We start from the raw sequence: 5,256 nt of genomic DNA, 5'->3' as shown, positions 1-5,256 counted from the left end.
TGCTTAGCTTCCGAGATCAGACGAGATCAGGCGTGATGAAGGAGGTGTGGCCATAAGCCGATTGAATTCGGGCCTTTTATAGATTGTGTGGACATCTCCTAAATCTCCTAAATTGTGGGTAATCAGGAAAATAAAATAAGCTCATCTAGTGTTTCAGTAAAGATGTTTTGTAAAATAATTGTGGAAAGGAAGGTTAAACGACCAGCTGCTGAGGCCTTTTGGAAGGTAATGTTTCCGGACCTAAATGAGAAGTTGATATGGGGCTCCCTACAGGTGCAGGGTAATACTTTGGCATGTGAAAATAATGATTTCAATCTGAGACACACTTATTACATCTATTTGTGCAATGTGAAGGGCTGAAAGAGTTTTATTGTAGAATAAAAGTGGTGATCAAAAATAACTGGTCATTGAACTATGTGGAGAACTATGTGCACCACTAAAAACTAAAGAAATACGCAATAAGAAACTTGCTCCTTGGTACACCGACAATACTAGAGCACTTAAGCAAGCCTCCAGAAAATTGGAGCGAAAGTGGCGCTCCACCAAGTTGGAAGTATTTAGACTAGCCTGGATAGACAGTACAGTACAATACCGAAAATCACTCACGTCTGCTCGATCAGCTTATTTCTCCAACCTGATTGAGGCGAACAAAAACAATCCAAAATTTCTCTTTGATACAGTTGCAAAGTTAACAAAAAAGCAAAGCTTAGCAAGTGAAGTGGGTCTTCACTTTAGTTGTAATGAATACATGAACTACTTTGATGAAAAGATCGTCACCATTAGAAAACAAATAACTGAATCCTTAAATAGTTATGGTCCTAAAAATCTCAGTTGTCCAAAAAATTTCCGGAACCTCCCTGATCAGGTGTCAATGGGGACACTTGAGTTTTTTGATACTGTATCGCTCGACACATTTACAAAATTTGTAATGAGTTCTAAACCCACAAACTCTCAGCTAGACCCGATTCCTACAAAATTACTTAAGGAGTTATTTCCTGTGCTAGGTCAGCCAATGCTGAACATAATAAATTGCTCCCTTTCCTCCGGATGCGTACCAAACTCATTAAAAATTGCGGAAATTAAGCCTCTTCTAAAAAAATCTAATCTAGATCCCGACATATTAAACAATTATAGGCCAATATCGAACCTCCCGTTCCTCTCAAAAATCTTAGAAAAATGTGTTTCCCAACAACTGAATGCCTTCCTAAAGACAAAAAACATTTATGAAATATTCCAGTCTGGTTTTAGATCTCATCATAGTACTGAGACTGCACTCGTGAAGGTAACAAATGACCTTCTAATGGCCTCAGACAAAGGTTCCGCATCCGTCCTGTTGCTTCTTGATCTTAGTGCTGCTTTTGACACTATTGATCACTCCCTTCTCTTAGAGAGACTGGAAACCAATATTGGGCTACGTGGACATGTTCTAGCCTGGTATAAATCTTATTTATCTGAAAGATATCAGTTCGTTAGTGTGGATGGCATATCCTCTGACAAGTCAAAGGTATGCTTTGGAGTTCCTCAAGGCTCGGTTCTGGGCCCATTACTTTTCTCACTATACATGCTCCCTCTGGGCGATGTAATCCGAAATCACAATATTAACTTTCACTGTTATGCTGATGACACACAGTTATATATTTCAATGAAGCATGGAGAAGCCCCTAAATTAGCTATTTTGGAAGCATGCGTTTCAGATATTAGGAAGTGGATGACAGAGTATTTCTTGCTCTTAAACTCAAATAAAACAGAAATGCTCCTTTTAGGACCCAAAAAACAAAGAGCGTTGTTAGCAGATCTCACTGTGAACCTCGACGGCTGCATGGTCGTATCCCAAAAAAACTGTAAAAAACCTTGGCGTTACCCTTGACCCTGACCTCTCTTTTGAAGAACATATAAAATATGTCTCAAGAGTTGCTTATTTTCATCTTCGAAACATCGCAAAAATTTGAAACTTTCTATCAAAAACTGATGCAGAAAAATTAATTCATGCTTTCGTTACTTCTAGATTAGATTACTGCAATGCTCTTCTCTCTGGTTATCCAGACAAATGAATAAATAAACTTCAATTAGTGCTGCACACAGCTGCTAGAATCCTAACTAGAACAAAAAAATTTGAACACATTACTCCTGTCCTGGCATCCTTACATTGGCTGCCTGTTAGGGTTAGGGCTGATTTTAAGGTTTTACTCTTAACCTATAAATCAATACATGGACTTGCTCCTACTTACCTTGCTGAAATGATCCAGCCATACATACCTACCTTAGATCGCAAGATGCAGGCCTTTTAATTGTACCTAGAATTTCTAAACAAACAGTTGGCGGCAGGGCCTTTTCTCATAGAGCTCCACTCCTGTGGAATGATCTGCCAATTAAGGTTAGAAATGCAAACTCAGTGCAAACTTTCAAGTGTCTACTAAAAACTAATCTCTACAGCACGGTTTATAATTAGGTGTAGCCTGGCCCGGGGGCGTGAAGGTGACCAGTAGGCTTGATACTGTCCACCCTTGCTGTCTTGCCAGGTGGGCTCTCGTCGCCACTGGGATGCCCTCCCTCCAATGCCCTTCGGGGGAAGAGTCACTGGCTTGTTGTTGACTCTCTATTGCGCACTTGTGCAGTTGGGCTGTACGCTGCTAGAAATACTCGGCCCTCATTCAGGGGGGTTGCGGTTGGTGGGTGTCCCTTTGGTTGATGCCTGGCAATGTGGTTGGATTGATTTCCTGCCTGTTGGGCCCTGTCCGGGGCCTCCCCCGGGTAGGGCCACAGTGTCACCGGACCCCCCCGTCTCAGTTTCCAAGGTGTTACGCTGCTATATTATTGTGCTGGGGGACATGAGGGATGTACTACTAACTTTTCTCAGTTACCTCCAATTTTAAATTTTAGAAGGAGATGAGGTCCTGGTCCACACCTGCGGATTACCTGGTTTGGGGGGACCGTTGCTGTTCCTGTCCTTGTCCACCTGGTCATACTTCTGACCTAGTCTAAAATCGAATATACTCTGGATTTAGCCAAGAGAAATTTATTTATTATTCCAATTGGACTCTTAATATCTCACCCGGCACAGCCAGAAGAGGACTGGTCACCCCTCTGAGCCTGGGTCCTCTCTAGGTTTCTTCCTAAAATTCGACCTTCTTAGGGAGTTTTTCCTAGCCACTGAAATTCAACACTGCTGTTGTTTGCTCCTTGGAGATTAAGGCCGGGTGTCTCTGTAAAGCACTTTGTGACAACTGCTGTTGTAAAAAGCGCTTTATAAATAAATTTTGATTGATTGATTGATTGATTGATTGGAGAGGTATGGTTTGGAACAATTGGTGTCGTTTGGTGTAGCAGATCATCAGAAAAATCAGAATGTGAATTTGCTAAACTTTGTTCTGAGTCACGCGAGATATGCTGTCATTTTAAGAAGGAATTTGGCTAGGTTTGAAAAGAGGAAGATATCTGGGTGGTGTTATTTTGATTCTCTGCTGAGACAGGATGTGGAATGGGTGTATAAATATAAAGAAATGGATTTCGAGAAATGTTTTATTGAGGGGAGTAGTTTGATATCTGTGTTGCCGGATGGGAAACTGTTATTTAACATGTAAAAGTTTGAGGGGTTCTCTAGGAATGTAGGAGCTGTGCAAGGATGTTTATTGTGGTTTAGATTTGTTTTTGGCTTCAGAATATGAATGTGTGTTTGCTGGGGAATGACGATTAGAAGTCATTACAGGTTGTGCTATGTGTAAGTTGTTGGTAATATGTTTCTGTGGGGTTAGAATTTTGGGTAGGATGGGGTTTCTTGTCGATGTAAACTGTATTGGATGATTTGTACTGTTTGTAATAAAAAAAAAAAAAATAATAACATCTCGTCTGATCTCGGAAGCTAAGCAGGGTCGGGCCTGGTTAGTACTTGGATGTCCACACACTCTATCAAAGGCCCGAATTCAACCGGCCAATCGGCTTACGGCCACACCTACCTCAGCACGCCCGATCTCGTCTGATCTCGGAAACAAAGCAGGGTCGGGCCTGGTTAGTACTTGGATGGGAGACCGCCCTGGGAATACCAGGTGCTGGAAGCCTTTTTGATTGAGCTCAATTAATTTTTGAAAAAAATCCTGTCAATCGTTCTTTTAGGACATGTCCACACACTCTATAAAAGGCCCAAATTCAAACTTTCAATAGGCTTACGGCCACACCTCCCTGAGCACGCCCGATCTCGTCTGATCTCGGAAGCTAAGCAGGGTCGGGCCCCGGTTAGTACTTGGATGGGAGACCGCCTGGGAATACCAGGTGCTGTAAGCCTTTTTGATTGAGGTCAATTAATTTGTGAAAAAAATCCTGTCAATCATTCTTTTAGGACATGTCCACACACTCTATAAAAGGCCCAAATTCAAACTGTCAATAGGCTTACGGCCACACCTCCCTGAGCACGCCCGATCTCGTCTGATCTCGGAAGCTAAGCAGGGTCGGGCCCGGTTAGTACTTGGATGGGAGACCGCCTGGGAATACCAGGTGCCTGTAAGCCTTTTTGATTGAGGTCAATTAATTTGTGAAAAAAATCCTGTCAATCATTCTTTTAGGACATGTCCACACACTCTATAAAAGGCCCAAATTCAAACTGTCAATAGGCTTACGGCCACACCTCCCTGAGCACGCCCGATCTCGTCTGATCTCGGAAGCTAAGCAGGGTCGGGCCCGGTTAGTACTTGGATGGGAGACCGCCTGGGAATACCAGGTGCTGTAAGCCTTTTTGATTGGGGTCAATTAATTTGTGAAAAAAATCCTGTCAATCATTCTTTTAGGACATGTCCACACACTCTATAAAAGGCCCAAATTCAAACTGTCAATAGGCTTACGGCCACACCTCCCTGAGCACGCCCGATCTCGTCTGATCTCGGAAGCTAAGCAGGGTCGGGCCCGGTTAGTACTTGGATGGGAGACCGCCTGGGAATACCAGGTGCTGTAAGCCTTTTTGATTGGGGTCAATAATTTGTGAAAAAAATCCTGTCAATCATTCTTTTAGGACATGTCCACACACTCTATAAAAGGCCCAAATTCAAACTGTCAATAGGCTTACGGCCACACCTCCCTGAGCACGCCCGATCTCGTCTGATCTCGGAAGCTAAGCAGGGTCGGGCCCGGTTAGTACTTGGATGGGAGACCGCCTGGGAATACCAGGTGCTGTAAGCCTTTTTGATTGGGGTCAATTAATTTGTGAAAAAAATCCTGTCAATCATTCTTTTAGGACATGTCCACACACTCTATAAAAGGCCCAAATTC

General features: G+C 42.8%; 5 non-coding genes and 1 pseudogene across 5 annotated transcripts; all 6 read left to right on the top strand.

Annotated features, from left to right (window-relative positions):
* The first annotated feature begins 3,935 nt into the window (after positions 1-3,935).
* LOC114836940 lies at positions 3,936-4,055 on the top strand (annotated as a pseudogene).
* A 103-nt stretch (positions 4,056-4,158) lies between these two features.
* On the top strand, positions 4,159-4,278 carry LOC114838847. Its single transcript, XR_003781666.2, has one exon. It is a non-coding gene; the product is annotated as a 5S ribosomal RNA (ribosomal RNA).
* Positions 4,279-4,381: 103 nt separating this feature from the next.
* Positions 4,382-4,501, top strand: LOC114836938. The gene has a single exon (XR_004575643.1). It is a non-coding gene; the product is annotated as a 5S ribosomal RNA (ribosomal RNA).
* Positions 4,502-4,604: 103 nt separating this feature from the next.
* Positions 4,605-4,723, top strand: LOC114836941. Its single transcript, XR_004575642.1, has one exon. It is a non-coding gene; the product is annotated as a 5S ribosomal RNA (ribosomal RNA).
* Positions 4,724-4,826: 103 nt separating this feature from the next.
* LOC114836937 lies at positions 4,827-4,945 on the top strand. The gene has a single exon (XR_004575641.1). It is a non-coding gene; the product is annotated as a 5S ribosomal RNA (ribosomal RNA).
* Positions 4,946-5,047: 102 nt separating this feature from the next.
* On the top strand, positions 5,048-5,166 carry LOC114836935. The gene has a single exon (XR_004575640.1). It is a non-coding gene; the product is annotated as a 5S ribosomal RNA (ribosomal RNA).
* Positions 5,167-5,256: the final 90 nt, after the last annotated feature.

This window comes from Esox lucius, chromosome 3, assembly GCF_011004845.1.
Source record: "Esox lucius isolate fEsoLuc1 chromosome 3, fEsoLuc1.pri, whole genome shotgun sequence".
Lineage (NCBI taxonomy): Eukaryota > Metazoa > Chordata > Actinopteri > Esociformes > Esocidae > Esox > Esox lucius.
Note: the sequence above shows the minus strand (reverse complement) of the source record. Positions and strands in the feature narration are given on the sequence as shown.